The 22,357-nt window shown below is 50.7% G+C and overlaps 1 protein-coding gene across 2 annotated transcripts in view; it reads left to right on the top strand.

Moving 5' to 3' along the window:
- Positions 1-24: 24 nt before the first annotated feature.
- The window catches only part of MAP3K14 (mitogen-activated protein kinase kinase kinase 14), a 44,161-nt gene continuing 21,828 nt past the window's right edge, over positions 25-22,357 (top strand). Inside the window, exons 1-2 of one of the 2 annotated variants that reach the window (XM_023244525.2) lie at positions 71-147; positions 21,726-21,883. The gene's annotated coding sequence lies outside the window, so the exon portion shown is untranslated. Of the gene's footprint in view, positions 148-21,725; positions 21,884-22,357 lie in introns of both variants that reach the window. The other variant, XM_023244524.2, reaches the window with a different exon arrangement.

Genomic DNA, 22,357 nt, shown 5'->3' with positions numbered 1-22,357 from the left:
GGGGCCCGAGGCGGCGGCGGGGGGCGGGGCCCGAGGCCGGGGCGGGGCGACCGTGGTCCCGGAGCACAGCGGTCGGCGGCCGACGGCGGGAGACCGCGGGCGAGGGGAGCGCGACACTCGCTGGTTGGGGAGATCGGCGCTCAGCCGGTAGGTGACTGAACGGGATCCCGGGACCCCGAGCGGGGCACCGAGGGAACGGCGGGGAAGAATCGCCCCACAGCCCGGGGTCGGGCCGCGACCTGGCCCGCCGCCCGGAATGGTGGGGGTCCGCGGCGTGGACGGTCGGATCCACTCGCGCGCGAGCCCCCGGCGGCCGGCCGCCGGCGCTCGCTTCGCACCACGCTGCCAGGGCCACGGTCGCACGCTGCGCTCGTCTCGCACCCCCGCAGGCCGCACGCTCGCCGAGAGCGCGCATAGGGGCGCCCTGCTTCCCCTTCCCCAACGCAACGCCCCCATTGCCCCCGCGCTCAGCCTCCCCTGCCGCCAAGCCCGCCCCTCCTACTCTTCTCCCTGGGTGCCCGCAGGGTGGGGGTTCGCCTCGGCTCGGGACGGAAGGTGGCGGATGCACAAGCGCCCCGGATCTGTGCGTCCTCTCACCTGCTGTGGCCGTGAAACCCTCGGCCTTCCCTTGGGAAGTTCTCGGGTCACACCCCGAAGCGGGGAGAAGGAGCGGAGATTGCCCTTGGCACCCGGTGGGGCAATGATGGCCACTCTCGGCATCCTTTCTCACCCTGACCCTTCTGTGATTCCGCTGCGCTCAGGACTTTATCCGGGTCCGGTATAATGCTCCCATCTTGGAAGCCCACCAGGCACCAGGTAGAGAGAGGCCGCTTGTAGAGTGCAGTCTCACCTGCCCAGAAGCCTCCTTGGTGCTGGGCAACTTCAGAAGTGCTTCCCTCCTAAATAGAGTTAAAACTGTTGCTTTCGGTCTTGAACGGTGTGCTGGGGAAGTAGTGTGGGGAGCAGAGGATAAGCAGAGAAAAGGTACAGAAATCAGGGGTAGAAGTGGCAGGATTATTTTTAACTGGAGGCGGTGAACACCAGTGGCTTGATTAAGGAGTCTAAGCCAACGAAGTTAAACGGTGAGAAATGGGGCCCGCTACAGACGAGCAGTCTGAAGTTCATTCCAGGAAAAATGTTGAAAACCGCTTGACTAGAAACACAGTCTCTGAAAGATTAGAGGGAGATAGTATCTTAACATTAGTGATGTGTTTTTTACTTAGTGTCTTCATACCTGTAACCTCCATTTTCCTTCAGACATCTGCAGGAAGACATAGACGGTATTGTCCTGTTTCATAGGTGAGGCACCTGGGGCGGGTGGGGGTGGGTGGGTAGTAATATATTTTGCCTAATGCGTTCTAGCCAGGACTCAGGGTGAGAGGCCTGGGCCACTGGAGTCTTACCAGGGTTCCTTCCCCTGGACCAGGACCACATTATGGGACTTGGTTGCAGGAAGAAGGGAGAGGTCTGGCGTGGTATTTATGCTCTTGCCGTGAGAGGACAGGTGCTTGGCTTGCTTCCGATGTATTCGGATTTACTGTTGGTGTTTTTGAAGTGATGTCAAAGTCAGTTCCTTGGGTGTGGTGATGCCAGACCTCTCTCTGACACCTTTAAGACATCCTCGTTTATTTTGAAGGGTGTGGTGAACTTCTCAGAAGGTCTCAAAATAAAAGTAACTTTAGAAATACGGACCCAGGTGTATGTTCCAACACTTTTGTAAAATCAGACAGCAACAAGCTGCCAACCTTTAGATCATCTTCTGACTGCTTTCAGATTATAAGGAGCCGTTCTGAAGGGGGTTTTTTGCCCCTGGTATTGTCTGTTAGGGTTTGTGGGAGCGGCACCACAGACAGAGACCCTGCCAAATGAGCCTTCATCTATTAAACAAAAATGTCTGGTTGGCCGTTTCGCCTCAACAGATGGAGGTTTGGTTCCTCATTTTGGTTCTCCTGTTGAACACTGACTCCTTTGTGATCTGCTTGGAGTGTTTATATATCATTTAATGTTGAGAAGCAGGCTGGGCCCTGATTGGTTGTCCAACTCCGGGCAACTGTTGTGATCCTTTTGGTTCATGATAACAGTTCATCCCGGCCAAGGTCTGGTGAGAGATCTGTAGAGATGGGAAAGACAAAGCTTCATCCAGCATTGTTTTCTTCGTTGTTGGCACCCCCTTAAGAGGGCTCTATCACTTTGGCCTGTGAAGTCACTTTTCATTTCCTATTTTTTTTCCTGTCTCCGCGGACAGCACACGAGCTTTTCGAACAGGTCTGCCTGCCTTGATGAAGAGCTGACAGATTCATATCAGTTGGCTTGACAGATGTTCTTTCTGGGAGGATAGTTAAGAAATCGTGGAAGCAAATTCAGTCCTACGTGAAAAGTATAAGTCAGCTTGATACTCTCATAGGCAGCTTGTTTGTACCAAAGGCTTCCATCATCTCAAAGCTGTTTTTTTTTTTCCTGGCAAAAGGTTAAAATGCAACTAAAATTCTGCTTTCGTGATTAATAAGTCACTACCGCAGTTGTGTCTGATGCTTCCTGTTTGCCCCATTTTAGTATTTCAGTTAAACTGGAAACATCTGAGCACAATGGGCACTTTTGATGGCACCGGTGTGAAATTGGCGGGAAGGGAGACCCTTCCATGTCCGTGGATTTGGGGAACTCGAAGGATAGGCCGGGCCCTCTGGCCTGTGCACACCACACCGCGACTCGACTCGACTCCGAGGGAAAGGAGTGGAGGCTGGGCCCTCTCAAGGGGGCGGAGCGAGCGTTAGAAGTGATGCACGTGTGAAGGCTTATGCATTTACTTGGTGGTGCTGACTGAAATGTTGAAAGCAGTAGATCAGAAATAGAAGGCTAAACATAGGGCAACTTGGGCAGTAGAACATTTCAGTCGAGCTGAGCGAGACACCGACGTACGTTGGGCGGACGGTCGTTAGTTCGGGGCTTGTCTTCCACACCTGAGTGGCACTACGGAGAAAAGCCATTTTCCCTTCGGTGGCCTGTGTGTCCTTCTTTGTGTTCTAGTTGAACGGATCCTCCTCCCGGCTTGCTGTCTTATGGCTTTTAATCGCTTATCCTCCTGATATAAATCCCTTAAAATTATATGGCATGAAGAGTAATGGCACGTTGTAGCCATTTTTTTGTACTTTTTTTATACTTCTACTTTGTCAAGAGAGGCAGGGCCGAAGATCAGGAAAGGGAAGCCTCCTAAGGAGAAATAGGGCACACAAGATTCTTCAGGAGAGCACCGTCACGCCCAGAAGCTAAACACACGTTTCTTAACATCTGTTTCACTGCTTTTTCTACTAACTTACTCATGAAAGGATAAGTTGGGTTTTTTTTCCCCCCCAAACATGCCAATTTTGAATGTGACTACACCGGGGTAGCTGCTGTGTTTCTCTGTTTATGCTAAAATAGTAATGAGTGTCGTTGACAGCGATCGAGTGGCATTGGTTGTTCACAATTGCTCGTTACCAAAAGGCTGACCGAGGACTAGCACGTTCTCTGGACGAGTCTACTTGTCTTCATTTTGCAGATGGCAGAAATTAGGGCCGAGTGGTCAGGTGATTTGGCCCGAGCAATAGAGCAAGTCTGGTGGTGTCTCCGGGGTCACATGTGGGGGTTGGGGCTGTCATGTCAGACAGACCTGGGTCAGGTCCAGCTCTGCCACGGTCTGCCTGTGTGACTCAGGCAAATCACTTCGCTTCTCCAAGCTTTGGGTGCCTCATCTACACATGGGATCAGAAATACTTCACGGGGTTGTTTTTTTTTTTTTTTATTTTTTTTTCAACGTTTTTATTTATTTTTGGGACAGAGAGAGACAGAGCATGAACGGGGGAGGGGCAGAGAGCGAGGGAGACACAGAATCGGAAACAGGCTCCAGGCTCCGAGCCATCAGCCCAGAGCCTGACGCGGGGCTCGAACTCCCGGACCGCGAGATCGTGACCTGGCTGAAGTCGGACGCTTAACCGACTGCGCCACCCAGGCGCCCCTTCACGGGGTTGTTTTGAGTAGGAAATGAGAGCATCTGTGCAAAGTGCTGAGCTCCGGGCCTGGCACGTAATGAGCCGCAGGACACAGTGGCTTAGCAGTAGTGGTAGCTGCCTTTTCTTCTGGAAGATGATGTCAAGAAGGGTCAGACTGCCTGACAGGGCAGAGTCATTTTCTCAGTAGGACCTCCGGGGGATGTTTCTTCTGGGCAGAGGTTTTAGCTGTCACGTTCTCCCCATCTTATACTAGATACTGTCCTCACCACCCTCCAAAGGAGCCTGCAGAGGCCCAGGCTCTGCCCGATCAGAGTGGGGGATCGTAGACCTAGGCCAGCCTCGGCCCTCCCAGGACTCTGAGCCAGAAGCAGGGCTGGGCCTTTCTTTCTAGGCCTCCCTTGTGTCCCCCATGTGGTGCAGCGGGTCCCCGCCTTAACTCTGGAGATGAAAAGTAGGAAAATGCCGTATAGAACATAAGTCGACAAGGACTTGTTCTTTGTTTGAGGGGCTCAAAGGGAAATTTTGGTTCTGAAGAAAGAGGGCGCCTGGGTTGGGTCAGTCGGTTAAGCGTCCAACTCTTGGTTTCGGCTCATGATCCCACGGTTGGTGAGATCGAGCCCCGTGTCCGGCTCTGCACTGACGTCTCGGAGCCTGCTTGGGATTCTCTCCCTCTCCCTCCCTGTCTCTGCCCCTCCCCGGTTCGTGCTTTTTCTCCCTCTCGAAATAAATAAATATTTAAAGAATGAGAAGTCACCCAAGGTGGAAAAAAGTTTCACGTTACATTTTAAATTCTTTTTTCCTCTTCTTGATACAAAACAAAAATATAGGCTCCCACCAGGCTGACGTTCCCTTTAAATAACATTTTGTTTTCTCTTGGGGAAGCTGCCTTCATGGCCAGAGTCATTTCTAAAGTGAACCTAGTTTTTAGAAAAAATAGATCACCGGATGTCAAGCCTCATGGGGAGCTCAGTTCAGATGAAAATGAAACCAGCAGGCCCGGAGTGGTAGCCCCACACTTGACTTCAGGCCGGAGGTGAGAGGCAGCGTGTCTGGACCCGGCTCGCCAACTGGTCGGCCCCGCAGAGTGCATCTGATAGGTGCCTTAGTCATTTTCCAGGCAGCTTTGCTCAGGTGAGCAGAGCACTTTCTCCAGAAGGTGAGTCACCCGTGCAGGGGCGTAGGTGACAGGCGACTTATTCCCCGGCACAGTCGCAGAGGAAGTCTTGAGCAGACCTTGTCAGAGAAGTTCTCTGCCACGGGGCACCTGGCCGGCTCCGTCGGAAGAGCGTGCGACTCTCGATCTTGGGGTCATGAGTTCGAGCCCCTCGTTGGGTGTAGAGATTACTAAAAAAAAAAAAAAAAAAGTGTGTATATATATATATATATATATATATACTTTAGAAAAGAAGAGACAGCTCTTTGTCAGAAATCACTTTCATTTCAGCAGAAGGGCTTTGGAGGCAGGGGTTGGAGCCAAGGCTTGCCAACCGACAGATAGATGGATCCCCTGACTGTGGCAGGGCGGGGGAGGGTTGGGGGGGGTCATGTGAACAAGGCACAGAGCCCAGATCAGCAGTGTCACTGCACTCCTGAGTCCAGCCACCTTGAGGGTGGAAAATGGCCCACTTCCAGTGACAGTCAGCAAAGAAGCTGGAGGGGAGCTTTGGCTCCAGGGAGCTGGGAAACCCCTTGGCAAAGAGCAGAGAGATGCAAACCATACTTTGGTGTGAGAGACCTTTTGGGGAACCCTTTTCTACCTGCCTCTCTTTTTGCCACCTGAGTTGGAAGGCTCTAAAGAGCTGCGGTGATCAAGAAGGCTAGATTCAACCGTGGACTTCAGAACACTGTCATTCCAAGCCCACCGCCACCTCGGTTGTCGACACTTCCGGGACCGGCGTTTGGGCCCAGAAAGAAGGAGCAGAGGAAAGTCCTGAGACGCCCCTGCCAGCCAGTTTCTGGTTCCTATGGCTTCTGTTCACCCTGTCAGCACTAAGGCCATGACCACGTATCCATCAAGACAAGATTTGTTCAGACTCTCTGTTCTAGACCAGTGTGGTTGGTGTTCAGCTTGACTGCTGATCAGGGACATCTGTAGGCAATGTCCACGGCTAGCCTCAAAGTGGCCTTGACTTTATTGGAGCCTTCGGGGGGGAAACTAGTATTACCTTGCAAGTGGTCACAGACTCCACCTCAGCCCCATCTGCACACCCCATCAATCTGAACTAGCCAGCCCTCACTTCAGGCAGGCATGGCTAAGTGACCTTTAGGCCTCAACCACTGTGTCAAGAAAGAGCTATTAGAATTACAGCCTAGAAATGATCATTATCATTTACATTCTCCCCTATTTTTCTTTATTTTAAAAAAAATGATTTTTATTTTTATTTATTCATTTGGAGAAAGAGAGAGCAAGCGACCGGGGGCGGGGGGGGGGTGGTGCAGAGAGAGAACTCCAAGCAGGCTTCTCGCTGTCAGCACGGAGCCTGATGTGGGGCTCCAACCCGTGAACCGCGAGATCATGAGCTGAGCTGAAACCGAGAGTCAGATGCGTAACCGACAGAGCCATCCAGGCACCTCTCCCCTATTTTTCTTAAGGTTTATTTATTTATTTTTGACGGAGAGAAAGCACGCAAGCAGGGGAGGGGCGGAGAGAGAGAATCCCAAGCAGGCTCTGTACTGTCAGCTTAGAGCCTGATTCAGGGCTCCAGCTCACGAACTGGGAGATCACAACCTGATCCAAAACCAAGAGTCGGACACTTAACCGACTGAGCCACCCGGGCGCCCTACATTCTCCCCCGTTTTACAAAAGAGAAAACTGTGGCCCAAGGAAGCAGAGTTGCTTAAGGCCACATGGCCTGTTAATGGCAGTATCTGAACTAAAGCCCAGGCTCTTTTCACTATGCTGTGCTGCGGCCACGGAACAGAGGAACTGCCCCCGGGGTAGGAATTGTACTTTTTCACTAGTTCCTCCTTTATTCCCCCACCTTGGCCCCATGCCTCTCAGCCTTTCTGCAAGCTCTGCCAGACCTGGGAGGGGTGGAGCCAGAACAGCAGCTGCTGTGGGTCTAAGAAAAAGTCAACAGAAAGCTATTCATTTGATACTCTCTTATACCACGAAGTTTGTGTAACCAAAAGGAGGTCAAGGTTGATAAGAAAATACAAGTCTGGGCAGGGTTACCCGGAAGTCTCAAAGGTTGCTTGCACCTTTAAGGTACCTTCCTACCTCCCCAAGCAGTAGCTTACCCAACGTGGGTGGTGTTCAGTTACTATTAATGACTGATTGCGAGGGGACAAAGCCATGGGGCACCAAGAAGCCCTTCTGTATCTTTCCGCCGTGAAGAAGAGACATGTTGCCCGTGGCATGCAGGTGGCCGGGAAAGCCAGAGCAGTCGGATGTCATTCCAGCTGGACGCCTCCAGCAACTCTCAGCAAAGAAGCTCTTCCTCATGGGCAGAGCATGATGTCGGATCGGGATGGTGGCCCCTGTAAGTGCAAAGAGCCGTTGTGTCTGCGATTAACCACCCACCTGATGCTCTCATTGATGTGTCCTTTTACTGGGCCAGAATTTGCCAGTACTCCTAGGTCTGCTGGTCAATACCAGGGATGACCTGGGGTGGGAGGGGTAGGAGGAAAGGGGGCCTTACCCAGCCTCAGATGAGGATGTCATTACCAGTTAAGATTAGAAATGGACTTCTTTGGCCCAAGAAGTGAGTTGGATGAACCAGGCTTCTTGAGCCCATGCTCAGTAGTCCCAGCTGGTAGGTGCTGTACTTTGAGAGGCAGGAATAGCTTTACAGAGATAAATGTAAAAGGCGGAGATTTGTGTATGTACTACCTCCTAGCGAGCATATGTGCACACATCGGAGCCCAGATGGATATTGTCTAGTTCAGAAGGGTCACCTTCTCAAAGACTTGGAAATCATTGGGTCTCAAGGTCAGCATTTAGGAAAGGGGACAAGGGCGGCTCAGGACCCAGCTTGCATGACACCTCCTTGTACCCCTGTATAGTCAGAATACAGGCACCGTGCTGGAGCACCTGAGTGGCTCAGTCGGTTAAGCGTCCGACTTCAGCTCAGGTCACGATCTCACAGTTCATGGCTTCGAGCCCCTGCGTCGGGCTCTGTGCTGACAGCTCGGAGCCTGGAGCCTGGTTCGGATTCTGTGTCTCCCTCTCTCTCTGCCCCTCCCCTGCTCGCACTCTGTCTCTCTCTCTCTCTCTCTCTCTTAAAAATAAATAAACATTAAAAACTTTTAAAGAAAAAAAGAAAGAATATAAGCACCGTGCTGTGACCCCTGGTATAGGGAGCTGTCTCTGCCCCTTCCGGCTCACCGAATGAATGGCCGGTCTAGACACTCAGACACTAGGCTGGCCAGACTCTTGGAGCCGAGGCACCAGGTTATTCTTCAGGAGCGCATCAGTCACCCTTTCGGTGAGTGCTTGCCAAGAATGTCACGGTTGTAGGCTCTGGCAGGTACTAGAATATAGAAACGAGGATAACTGAGGTGCTGCCCTCGAGGAGCTCACTGTGGTGGGGACGGGGCGGGAGGAGACAGACCTTGCAGGTGCTAAATAATGAACCGTGACTGAGGAGGCTGGAGAGGAGCCAGCAAGACGTGGTGGCCCGGGGACCCTCCTTGTCCTGCGGGGCCCGGTACACAGCTCCTCGGAGGCAAGGAGCGCCGCCTCCCATTCTGCAAGTGTCCGGATGGGAACACCCTCAGCATTTCTCATCTTGGGCTCTTGTACCACTTGTCAGCCTGGAAAAGGAGCTTGAGAACAATCTGGAAACCTCAGCACTCTGGGAGAAAGGAGCATAGTTGCAGAGGCGTATGGCAGTCAGGAGAAACGTGTGCTTGCACATGGCTCAGAGCAGAAGCAGACCACAGAGAGCCAGCCATTAAAGACGTGGCTGACTTCTCCCAGCCTTCCAGGCTGGAATAGAGAAGGCGGTGACACAGTGACCGATCCCATGTGCTTGGTGCCACTCCGACACAGGTTCGTAGGCAGATGATTCAGAGCCTGACCCATGACAGTGCTTCTTAATAACCAAGTTCAGCATTCCAGAAAAGCCTTTCCAGGGTTACGACGGTGAAAGCCTCGTGAGGGCAAGGACCTTGTCTGTCTTGGCCACCGTGGCATCTTTTGGCCAGCACAGCACCTGGAGAATGGGAACCACTGGCTAAGTATTTGTGGTCAAGTGAATGTACAAGAGTAGCATCCATATTCCTCCTTCTAGGCCCTGACGGCCTGAGAGAGCCACAGGCTACTCGCGGTTTCCCCTCCTTTACCGAGGATTACTCTGAGAGCCTCTGGAATATTCCCCGTTATCCCACAGGTCCCAAGCCTTTCTGCCCTTCCCAGAGGAGGGCAAGAATGTGACTGTATTATAAAGGGCTGTATTTTACAGGGACGCGTCAAAGTCACCTTTGCTGCTCATGTCCTCAAGTCGTCCCTCAGGCCAGTCGGCCAAAGGGTATGGTATGGCAGCATCTGAAATGAAGCCATGGGCAGGGTTCCACTGCCACGGTGCTTCCTTCCATTAACCCCCGCGCCTTGGAAGTCTTCTGTGGAAAGCCGAGTTGTTTGGGTTTCTTGTTTATTCTAAGGTTCCTCAAACTAGTTCCTCAATTTCAAAACCAGTCACCAGTGACTACAACGAACTTGGAGCCTCCTCCCTTACAGGGAGGCTGAGCCTGTCTTTCTCCATCTGCTCTGAATTACAGGTAGACCCTGCTCGAAGCCAGTGCCACTTGGGAAAACCAGAGACAAACCCAGAGAGGAGGGGAATAAGTGGTTGTATTTCAGTGGGATTAACCGTGGCCCAGGGAACTGCTCCCTTGCTCAGAATCCAATTCAAAAGGTTAAACAAGGAGAGCTGTTTTTCACAACCAAATGTTGCTTGTAATGATGACCTCAAGGCTTGGCAAGATCCAGAAGTGCATTTTGACTCATCAAAAGAAAGCTGATTGTGTTTGGCATGATTCTGGTGTCGGGGGCAGTTTATGGCACTGTAATCTTTGGAAATTGATCATTACCGAATGGTATCCCCCGCAGGCCCCCTTAATCAAAATGTTTAAATACACAAAATACCCCCGCAGAACACACTTGAGATTTTTTTTACACAACATACATTAAAAATTCCTTTAGTGTATAAAATGAGGCATGCGTGTGGTTGGGGTTTTTTTTTTTTTTTTCCCCTTCACTACTACTCCCCTCCCCCAACGTTCTCCTGCATACCAATTCCATAATTGTCTGTGTGGGTCAGTGAGGCCCCAGTGGCATCTTCGACCCGCCATTGGCTCTCCTCCTGCAAAGGATTCAAAAGTTGAATTGAAAATGCCATCGTAACACTTCTTTTAAAGCGTCTACAATGCTCTTTATCAGGGGCCTGGAGGACAAGGTACTGGCCATGTTTATGAAGACGGTAGCTGTTAAGAAAAAAACAACCTAGGGGCGCCTGGGTGGCTCATTGGGTTAAGTGATCCACTCTTGATTTTTTGGCTCAGGTCAGGGCCCCTCCCTGGGGTTTGCTTGAGATTCTCTTTCCTGCTCCCTCTGTCCCCGACCCCCCTTCAACAACAACCACAAAAATAACCAAACAGCCAAACCAATAACAACAACCAAAGCGAAATAGCCTGGAGCCAGGTTTTCTAAAATGAATGGCTGGAGCACCCGGGTGGCTCAGTCGCTTCATTTTGGCTCAGGTCACGATCTCACGGTTCGTGGGTTCGAGCCCCGCGTCTGGCTCTGTGCTGAGCGCAGAACCTGCTTGAGATTCTCTCCCTCTCCCTGTCTCTCTCTTTCTCTCTCTTTGTCTCTCTCTCTCAATAAATAAACATTTAAAAACATAAAGTGAATAGCAGATTTGAACTTTGTCATAGAATGGGTCCTTGTGACGGGCCCAGGTATGTAATAGCTGATACCTGCGCTGGGCGTGGGTGGGCTAGGGAACGAACACAAGCCTGCCACATGTCTTGCTCCCCCATCACCGTTTCAAGTGTCTTTTTTCCAGAACGTCGGCCAACTGCGTTTATGCTCCCTAATTGAGATGCTTCCTCCTGGGTCAGTCCCTGGGTTTCTCACTAACAGACCTTTGGCTTGTGGCTGCTTCTGTGTGGGGGGTCTCAATTCTTTTTTTTTTTTTCTAATATTTATTTATTTTTGAGATAGAGAGAGACAGAGCATGAACAGGGGAGGGTCAGAGAGAGAGGGAGACACAGAACCTGAAGCAGGCTCCAGGCTCTGAGCTGTCAGCACGGAGCCCGACGAGGGGCTCGAACTCACGGACCGTGAGATCATGACCTGAGCCGAAGTCGGCCGCTTAACCGACTGAGCCACCCAGGCGCCCCCCAATTCTTAAAGCTTAGATCATTTGAAAATAGGGCATCATGGTTAAGAGTATGTACTTTTTGACATAAGAGTCCTGTGTACAAATCCCGCTTCTGCCACTTCCTTGCAGAGTAGCCTTACACTGATCTCTTGACCCCTTGAGCCTCAGTGTCTTCCCCCACATAAAGGGGACAATATTAGCGCCTTGTTCACAGCGTCACTGTGAGGGCCCAAGAAATAGTACGTGCGTTACCTGATAGGTAGCATGCAATAATAGCTGCCATTATTATTTTTATTATTATTGACAACCGGCGAGTAATTAATGTGTATACACATAGCAGCAGCTTGTTGAAAACACTTGAAGTTGTCCACAGGACGGCTAATTTCAGCGTGAGCTGCCCGGGAATTCTGGGTCCCGGGTTCATTACGCACCGCCCACAGTTCGTTCCTTAGTGCATTCAGAGCTGAGGCACGGCCAGCAGAGAAAGAAGCTGGAAGGCACGTTTCGAATGCACTTCAAAGAACATCCCCCTGGTAGGTTGGCCTTTCCTGGCTGAATGCTTCTGCCTGTGGTCTCAGGATTCTCCCCTCCTATTCTGACAGCGTCTGTTCCAGACCTTCCTCTTGATACTAAGGCTGCTGGCTAGAGGCTTTGCAAGGTAGATTTCAGCGCTGCAGAGGCAAGGACTTTCAGACAACTGGTACTTCCAAGCCCAGAAGGGGCTGCTCATCTTGGGACAGCTTCCTTCTGACTGGAGGCTTTGCTCACGTTTATAGAGCACCTGCTTATTCCAGGCACAGTATTGGGCATTTAGAGATTGCTTCTTGCGTTTAATTGGCCTGTAAAATCCTGTTGTTTGAGCATCCCTGTTTTGCAGATGAGACATCCGAGTCTCAGAGTAAGTGATCTGCACCTGGTCACACACCAGAGTGGTAGAGGCTCCAGTTCAAACTCGGATCTTTTGACTCCAAGGCCATCCTGTTAATGTAGCTAAGATGGCCGTCCTCAGGATTATTAAGTGATACCTTGGAATAAATGACCTCCAAAGGCCCTCTGATCCCAAGATCGTTGTGTGGTTGCTTTATCATTTATTTATCCAGCCATCCATTCTCACCAACTAGATTATAAGCACCTTGAAGGCAAGGATAGCATCTTTCTAGTAAATAGCTGATAGAACGTTTGGGAACCCACCTGTCCCGGACTGATCGATGCTGCCTACTTTTCTGACACATAGAAATGAGAAAAGAGCAAGCCCACGATGAAAAGGGTCACCCAGAAATTTCAGCCCCAGATATTTACCACCCAGAATTAACCTATACAAGTGCACAAAGAAGTAAATAAACGGTTGCAGGGGGAGTGGTTTTGTTTTTCGGTTTTTGGGTTTTTTGCAGTATTACTTACAAGAGTGAAAAGTTGGGAACGATGTGCAAGTCCATCCATAGAGGAATAGATGAAGAAATGGTGGTATATTTATACCATAGAATCTTATGGAACCGTTAAAAAAAAATGAGAGAGGGGCGCCTGGGTGGCTCAGTCGGTTGAGCGTCCGACTTCGGCTCAGGTCATGATCTCGCAGCTCGTGAGTTCGAGCCCTGCGTCGGGCTCTGTGCTGACAGCTCAGAAGCCTGGAGTCTGCTTCAGATTCTGTGCCTCCCTCTCTCTCTGCCCCAACCCACTTGCATTCTGTCTCTGTCTCTCTCAAAAATAAACATCAAAAAAAATTTTTTTTTAAATGAGAGAGATCTAACATACACTGAAATGTAACAGTATCCATAATCTATTGTTTTTTTTTTTTTAACATTTATTTATTTTGAGACAGAGAGAGACAGAGCATGAATGGGGGAGGGGCAGAGAGAGAGGGAGACACAGAATCGGAAGCAGGCTCCAGGCTCTGAGCCATCAGCCCAGAGCCTGACGCGGGGCTCGAACTCACAGACCGCGAGATCGTGACCTGGCTGAAGTCGGACGCTTAACCGACTGCGCCACCCAGGCGCCCCTCCATAATCTATTGTTAAGTGAAAGATGTGACTTGTACAATATTATGTATGTAGGGGCGCCTGGGTGGCTCAGTCAGTCAAGCATCCGACTTTGGCTCAGGTCATAATCTCACAGTTGTGGGTTCGCGCCCCACATCAGGCTCTGTGCTGACAGCTCAGAGCCTGGACCCTGGTTTGGATTCTGTCTCCCTCTCTCTCTTCCCCTCCCCCAGCTCACACTCTGTCTCTCAAAAATTAATAAACGTTAAAAAAAATTAGAATATTGTGTATGTGTAAGCCTGTGTTTCTTTTAAAACCAGTCCCAAACTCTATGTTTGTACATGAATGCTAATGGACCTAGAAGGATTTATACCAAATTTAAGGGTTTCTTACATTGTAGGGAGGAGGCAATGGGGCAAAGCTTGCTTTCTTGCTTTCTTCCTTTCTTTCTCTATATACTTGGTATGGTTGAAATTTTCACAGTGAACAAGTATTACTTTTGTATTTGAAAACAAAATATAGATTAAAAAAAAAAAGAAACCAGGTCAGATATTACATCAGGAAGGTAGGAGAGATTAGCCAGAACAACTTGCCTTCTTTGGGTTTCCCAGACCGAGCCCACCCCTCAGGTCCCACCCTTGACGTAAGCAGGGAAGGAGGGGCTGGTGGCTTTCTGTCTGGTCCAGGGCCGCTGTGTGTCCCCTTGTCTGTGGGGCCACTTGTGCGCACAAGTGTTTCTTCCACCCAGCACTAACACAGCCTCAGCTTCTGCAACGCTTGTCTCCCATGACTATAAATAAAAGCAGGGAAGCAGGGGTCATCAGAGCTGAGGACGGCTGACAGGGCCACCTTCTACTGCTTGAGTCATAACTGATAAAACCCACAGTCCCCAGCGGGAAACAAGAAAGAGAGAAGAATGAAAACCAAAACCAGAAGGACGGGCTTGCCCGTCTCCAGCCTTCTGTGTTAGTAGCCGTGCTCCCAGAACTCATTGACCGACCACCGAGATTCTGGTGAGGTTTCCACTGGGGGCAGGAGGCAGCCATCACGTATTTATGAAGTCCCCCTCACAAACATGGGCCAGAATGCCTCTTAAATTCTTATCCCATACCAAGAGACCCTTTTCTAGTCATAGCTTGTTTTTGTTATACAAAGTAATACTCCCCAGAGGACATCTCTGGTGGGACATACAAGAAACCACTAACTGGGATCCCCTCAGAGGGATGGGGGAAGGGTGAGAAGGACTTACACTTTTCACTGTATATCTTTTCTGTTTTTGTTTTTGTTTTTTTTAATGACTTGGAAACATTATCTGTTAAAAAATGAAAACACAGGGGCACCTGCTGGCTCCGTCGGTTAAGCGTCCAACTCTTGGTTTCAGCTCAGGTCATGGTCTCACAGTTTGTGAGTTCAACCCCCTGCTTGGGGTCTCTCTCTCTCTCTCTCTCTCTCTCTCTCTCTCTGTCCCTCCCCCACTCACTCTCTCTGTCTCTCTTGAAATAAATAAATCAACTTAAAAATTTTTTTTAATTAAAAAAAATGAAAAGTAATACATGATTGTTGAAAAAAAGTGGAAAAATTTAAAAAGTTGAAAAAAATCAAAACACCACTAAACCCCAAGAGAGAGCTGTTGCCGCGTGTCTATGCTAAGTGTCTGCATTTTCATAAAGGTTGATGTAATACGCGGACGGACACATGCTAGGCGGGGTCATACTTTAGATATAATTCTGAATCCTTTCTCTGTTACTTCTGTGTTCCATTGGCATTTTTCCATATAGTTAAAAACTATTTGTAAACATTATTAATGGCTGTACCATCATTTATTTAATAATTATCCTCCCCCTGTCATTAGACCCTTTTGTTCCAGTTTTATCATAAAACACCCTGAGCGTCTCTGATTTGGCACCTTTTTCCATATTTCTGTTTGCTCCATACCTAGACACAATTCTCTGAGTTGTGCGCACGAGAAATGGCTGTCTTCTCTTGGTGTAAGGGTTTCTCATTTCCAGAGTGTTTCATCTGCATTATTTCATTTGATGAGTAAAGAGTGTGAGAGTGTGGGGCGCCTGGGTGGCTCAGTGGGTTAATCATCCAACTCCTGATTTCTGCCCAGGTCATGATCTCACAGTTTCGTGGGTTCGAGCCCCGCATCAGGCCCACGCCAAGCCTGCTTGGGATTTTCCCTCTCTCCCTCTCTCTCTGCCCCTGCCCTGCTTGCACTGTCTCTGTCTCTCTCAAAATAAATAAACTGAAAAAAAAAAGAAGAAGAAGAAGAAGAAGGTGAGGGTGTGGTTAAGGGCCAGGGAGATGGTGAGGAGAGCCGGTGCCATAAGCAGTCGTAAATGGAGATGGTTAGTGCGATAAAACCGTTGGGAGGGACTTCCTGGAGGCATAAGTCGCGAGCTTGGTACGTGAAGGAAAAGCAGGATGTCCAGGGTGACCCACACAAGGACATAACACACACAGGGACCTGTCGATTTGAGTCCCATGCAAGTGGGGTGTGGAGAGACCAGACTGGCCAGAGCCAAACCCTGTGTTTTTAGGGAGATAGCGGTCGGACAGATTATGGACCACAGAATTGATACTGGGCCCAGAAGCCGTGCCCAGCCAACAGATATCTCTGAACCTGAGGTTATGTTAAGGATGTGATGTTTTGAGATTAGCTTGGGATGGGAGGAGGCCTGGGAGAAGCTGGAAGTGAACAGACACGAGGTGGTTGCGTCGACCACCTGAAGGGGCCTACGGACCGCAGTGTGTCTGCACGTGCGGGGCCAGCCGGCGTCGGCGGCCGTGTAGTGGCAGTCGGGGGACAGTCGGAAATTTCATTCCATACATTGTGTTTACCCCGGCAGTTTGACCCGTGGCCTTGGCGAGACTGAGGTTTTGCGGGCATGTCAGGTTTTTATTTTACAATTGATCGGTGAGATTTTAATGATTGATGTGCGTTCACATTTCCTGTCCTCCTTAATGGGAAACGCTTAGGCGGAAACTGCCCTCCTGGGAAGCAGGCCTCAAGCTGGCGCGTGAGGCCGGTTTGGAGATTCCTCCGGCTGAGTCTCAACTCAGAGTGCTCCTTCCTCCTTCCTCAGACGTGTCTCTAGGTCCCAGAGCTGGCTCAGCCTCTCGGCCTGAGGGAGGGAGTTAAGCCAGCCTCCCCCAGGCCTGCGGCTTTAAATGCTGTCAGCCCTGGCGGGAGATAGGGTGCTGGGAGGTGGGGTAGGGGTTCTGTCCTGAGCGCGCAGTTTACATTTAAACGCCCACGTCCACCCCCCTCCCCACCCCCACCCCCGTCTGCCCCTACCCCTACCCTGTAGGTTCTTCCATCTTCTGGAACTCTGCCTCTGAATTCTACCCCTCTGGCTAAGAATTAACCCCTGCAGTTGCATCGGGACCAAACACATTTCCGTGATCTGGTACCCAGACCCCATCTGCAAACTCCTCTCTCGGGGCTCCCGGGCCTCAGCTTTGCCCACCAGCAACTTTGAGCTGTTTGAGGCTCCTTCTAGACTCACCTCAACTTTTGCCATTCCCTCCACCTGCAATACCTTCTCCTTTTTTCTTGGGCAACTGTTGCTCGCCCCTTGAGATGTAGCCCGAGGGCTTTAGGAAGCCCCTCCTGACACACACCAGGCTGGGCCAGGTGCCCCTCCGCGTGTCCCCATTACATCTGCTGTGTGTCTGTGTGGGTCGTTGCGTGACCATATTGTATTGGAATTTTCTTTCTTTCTTTTTTTCATTTTTTAAAATGTTTTTATTTATTTTGGAGAGAGAAAGAGAGTAAGAGTGCGAGCAGGTAAGGAACAGAGGGAGAGGGAGACACAGACTCCGAAGCAGGCTCCAAGCTCCGAGCCGTCAGCACAGAGCCCGACGTGGGGCTCGAGCCCCTGAACCGTGAGATCATGACCTGTGCCACTGACTGAGCCACCCAGGCGCCCCTAAACATTTTTTTTTTTAATGCCATTGTTAATTTAATTGATTCACGTGTCATACGGATTCCTGCATCTTCCATTGTTTCTTGTATCTCATTTCTCTGGCTTACGGTTCTGCTTGCCAACGCACATCCCTCGGGGACTATTTCAGTGAAGGTAGCGCCGTCTTTCCTGGAATTCTTGTTTCCACGTGTACGTATTTATGTGGGGGTTTTGTTGTGGTTGTTTTAAGAAAATGAAATGGCCTGTTACAACTAATCCGGTTGAAAGTCCTGACATCCCGGTGGTGTAACTCAGCTAGAACTCTGTCCGGCGTATTGCTGATTCCACCTTTACCGGAGATCCCTCATTTTTGGCTCTCTTGCTTCCTGCCTACCCAGGCTAAGAAATTATTGTGAACAGTGGGCCAACCCTGTGAGTAAAATAGAAGCGGTAATAGACACATGGGTAAAATCCTGCTCAGTTCCTTGATATTCCAGGTACTTCTGCCAACAAGTTTTTTTTTTTTTTTTATGTTTATTTATTTTTGAGAGAGAGAGAGAGCAGAAGAGGGGTAGAGAGAGGGGGAAAGAGAGAATCCCAAGCAGGCTCCTTGATGTCAGCATGGAGCTGGACACGGGGCTCGATCTCAAGAACCGTGAGAGGGGCGCCTGGGTGGCTCAGTTGGTTAAGCGTCCGACTTCGGCTCAGGTCATGATCTCACGGTCTATAAGTTTGAGCCCCGTGTCGGGCTCTGTGCTGACGGCTCGGAGCCTGGAGCCTGCTTCGGATTCTGTGTTTCCCTCTCTCTCTGCCCCTCCCCTACTCTCTCTCTCTCTCTCTCTCAAAAATAAATAAACATTTAAAAAAAAATTTTTTTAAGAACCGTGAGATGGTGACCTGAGCTGAAATCAGGAGTCAGATGCTTAAACAACTGAGCCACCCAGGCAGTGGCTCAGCTTTTGTTCTAGAATGGAACTGGGAATACTTAGGTCCTAGGGGAAGGGGGCAGAAAGCTTGAGCCCTAACCCCATGGTAGATACTCTAGTTGTGTAAATTGGGCCTCATTTGTTTCCACAGGCAGCTTATCTCTTAGAGCCTTAACTTCTTCGTCTATAAAATGGGAATAATGTCACCAACGTTGCAAGGTTTCTGTGAGGTTCCTCAATAAAGGAGACAAAGCACATAGTACAGGCCCTGGCATTTAGGGGACACTCACTGAACGCTTGTGGGGTGAATGCAGGTGCTTCATTGAGGGGATCGGTTATAAAGGATGGGTGAGGGCCAGAGGGATAGTAATAAAGGAAGAAGGTATTGTCTACTGGAGCAAAGGTATTGTCAGAGTGAGCAAAGGAAAAGAAGCAGAGGCTTACCCATTGCTGCTGCGCTCAGGCAAGTGAAAGAGACAGATTGGCCGGGACAGAGGCTGGGGGTAGGGGAGGTTAGGGAGAGCGGGCAGGGTAGAAAGGGGAGCCGGGGCTGAGTGTACATGGGGATCTCTGGATCTGCCAGGCCAGATGGCTGTTTTTGCCAGGCCTGCTCACGCTGCCTTGCACTTGACCTTGGTTCCCCTTCCTGCACAGCCCCTCATTCTTGATAGGCAGAGGCCAGCCCAGTGCGGCCTAGTGGCCAGGCAAGCTGAAGGCTCAAAAGAGGAAGCATCAGAATAAGATTGGTTTTCAACTAATATCTTATGAAGGAAGTTGAGTCATTCTGCTCCTGCTATGTGTCCCCTCTGGGCATTCAGAAGAGGATAAGTTTGTACTTCCAGATGAAATAGTCACGACGGGGATTTGCCCCGGTCTGCCCTGGTCCCGCAGTGGACATTTCCAAGATGACCCTACGAAACGGAGATTTTTATTTCCCTTTTATATACAGAGAACCGAGGCTCAGTGCGTTGAATGCCTCAGCTACGGCTGGAAACGTTGACTCTATGATGCCAACACGGAGGAGTCCCATTGTCTCAGTGATGGCATTTGTGAGCCAGACGCAGGGCAAGAAAACGAACTCTGATCCAACATCTTCTGTGGGCCGGGCAGACCGCCTGGCGTGTCATGTACGCTACCTCACCTGGTTCTCAAAACAAGTCGGGAGCAGCTACCGGAAGAATCTGGGTGGTCTGCTCGAGGTTGAACATGCAGGCTTGGAGACAGCCACGTGGGTCCAGCCCCACCTCTGCAGCTTGTAGCTGTGCGGCTGTTCTAGCAGGCCACTGACCTTCTCCAAGCCTCGGTCTTCACATCTGAAAATGAGGTCCATAAGGGTGGGTGCTTAGTGAATATCGACAGTGTTGATTCCGAATCGGTCATCCTGCCCTCCAACGATCCTGACGGATCAGTTGCATCTGGTTGGGGAACAAGTCTAGTTGGGGAACTAGAAGGAACCTTGGAAGACTTCCTAGGTCGCTGGCTTTCAAGCTTTCTTCCTCAGAAGAGAGGACCTCGGCTTCCACGGAAATCCTGGGTGGATGAGAGAAAGCTGACCATGTGGGGCTCCCGCCCGCCTTCTTTAGCGAGCACCTCTTTCTTAATGTGAGCCATGTTATCATGTGCATGCTTTTAGCTCTTTTATATATTGGGCATTGAGCTAGGATTTCATTTGACAAAAATGGTCTCACTGCCTTTTTTTTTTAAGTTGCCAAAGCTAGAACTCCTATCCTCTAGTTCCTAGTCTGGTGTTTTGACTGTACTCACGAAAAGAGGGAACTGAAATATGATACATTTTAGAAAGGTTATCATCACTGAAGATCAAATTAAAGCATATTTTCGGGCCTTCCAGTTAATCGGCAATTCATTTAGTCTAAACTCCTGTCCCAGGATCCCAGGAACAGAAATTTTGCTGTTGGAGGAAACATTACTATCCTAGCCTTAAATACGAACGGTCTGTTAGGACTTTCTGCAGTGATGGCGATGTTCTCTATCTGCCCTGTCCAATATGATAGCTAGTGTGACTGAGGAACTGAGTTTAAATGTGATTGAGCTTCAGTTGATTTAAATGTAGAGAGCCACATGTGGCTGCCATTTTGGACGGCACAGCCTTACAGTATAGAGCAGGGGTCAGATGGCAGTCTCTGGCCCCTTGGCATCAGAATCACCCAGAGAACTTGTCACAAGTACAGATTCTGGGCTTAACGCCCAGCAACTGATTCAGTACGTCTGGGGCGAGTGCATTTTAAAACTCAGGCCATTCTAACTTGCAGTCGGGTAGGAAACTGCTGTGTTTTTGAGCTCTTCCTTGACACGAAGAGCAATGCCAAAATCAGGCATTAACCCTGGTCTTGATCTTCTGGAGAGACTATGGTACCCTTCTGGGGAACGTCAGACCCTTAAAAATTATGATGGAAGCTGTGGACCTCTTCTCTGGAAAAATACAAACTGCATGTAGTTTCTGCGGTTCACAGACTATCCTGAAGCTGTCCTTGAAGCCACATTAAGAATTCCCCAACTCGGCTGGGGCGCCTGGGTGGCTCAGTCGGTTAAGCAGCCAACTTCAGCTCAGGTCATAATCTCACAGGTCGTGGGTTTGAGCCCCACGTCGGGTCTGATACTGAATAAATTCCACACCTTTCTTTCCCTTTTTGTTCGTGGCCTTGTCAGTGAGCTGAGTGGGTGTGGCTATTGCCAGGGCCCACGTCTTCAGCCCTGCGAGAGAGCAGAGGGGCAGAATGCATTTGAGCCCTGAGTGGAGCTGGGGAGGGCGTCCAGACTGAGTAATGGATCAGGATTTTGACACGCCTTCAAAGGCAGAGGCGCAGCTGGCCCCCACTCAGTCTTCACCCCACAAGCTGCGGGAGAGAGAAGGGGCAAGGCTGTAGGGCAGCGGTCTGGGGCAGCAAGCCCAGGGCTGGAAATGCCACCCGGCCAGCAGTCCCAGGCTTCATGAGAACCCCGGGTTTTTGTAGGCCAGGCCCCTCACAGAAGTGGGGAAGGAGGCGGGGGGAGGGGGGGCAGCAAGCGTGTGTGAATGTGTAGGAGACCTGCCGTCAGGCCAGAGTATCCTGAGAATAGCTTCTTGAACTTGGAGGCTGTCAGCGAGGGTCTGAGTCACGGTCACATGGCACAGGAGAAGCCGTACGGCTCCCAGGCCGTGATTTTGTGGCCCTGGGAGGTGAGGGTCAGCCCGTTTTCCCGTGCCCTTCACAGGTTCAGCTGCCAGCTGCTGGGTTAGTTTCTCAACGGCCTGCTTGTTCCTCTCTCTGCCTGCCAGGCTGTGGGATGAGTCATCAGGGAACTGCAGAGGAGGCCCTTAGCCCGGCTGCCTCAGCCTCAGCTCCTCTGGGCCTGGGGAGCCCAGCGTGCTCACGGAGGGGGATCAGAGCCCCTGGCCAGCGGCCCAGCTAACCCCCAAGATGAAAGGACGGCTCCTGGGGGAGAGGGGCCGCCCCCCAGCCTCTCTGGAGGGCTCTAGCTCACGATGAGCCATGTCAGACAGAGACAGCCCCGTGAGCCCAACGCAGCCAGTTCTCAAATAGCTGGGTGCCCCCGCAGCAACCACTGACAGCTTGGCCTCATTTGTCTCACTCCTCAGATGGAACTTTATCCCTGGTGCCCGGGATTATCCTGTCTCTGAAGGTCATCCTCCGATTCCCCCATTCAGCCAACATCGATCGTCTCGTCTGTGCCCCGCCGTGCTATACTCTGAGGGCACCATTCCTGCCCTCAGGAGCCTTCTGACCAGGCAGGGCCGTGAGTTTCCCCCTTGAGTTTGCCTGTAGCGCAGGAGACTTGGGGAGGGGGCAGTACAGCCTGGAGCTGGAAGTTCCAGGCTGTGGTCCTGCAGTGCCACACGAGGCTGGGTGACCTTGGGCGAGTCTCCGCCTGGTTTGCATCAGTTTCTTCAAGTGAGAATGAGATTAAAGCACTGCTGAGGTCCCTGCAGGCACACCTCTAGTGGTGTTAGGTCCGGAGGGCTTGGGGTTTGTTTTTTGTTTGAATGTTTGTTTGTTCTTGAGAGACAGAGCATGAGCAAGGGAGGGGCAGAGAGGGAGGGAGACACAGCATCTGAAGCAGGTTCCAGGCTCCGAGCTGTCAGCACAGAGCCCGATGCAGGGCTCGAACTCACAAACTGGGAGATCGTGACCTGAGCCGAAGACAGACGCTTAACCGACTGAGCCACCCAAGTGCCGCGGGGTTTGTTTCTAAGACCCCATTTTCCCTGGT

The sequence above is a fragment of the Felis catus genome, chromosome E1 (genome assembly GCF_018350175.1).
Source record: "Felis catus isolate Fca126 chromosome E1, F.catus_Fca126_mat1.0, whole genome shotgun sequence".
In the NCBI taxonomy this organism is placed as follows: Eukaryota; Metazoa; Chordata; class Mammalia; order Carnivora; family Felidae; genus Felis; species Felis catus.
Note: the sequence above shows the minus strand (reverse complement) of the source record. Positions and strands in the feature narration are given on the sequence as shown.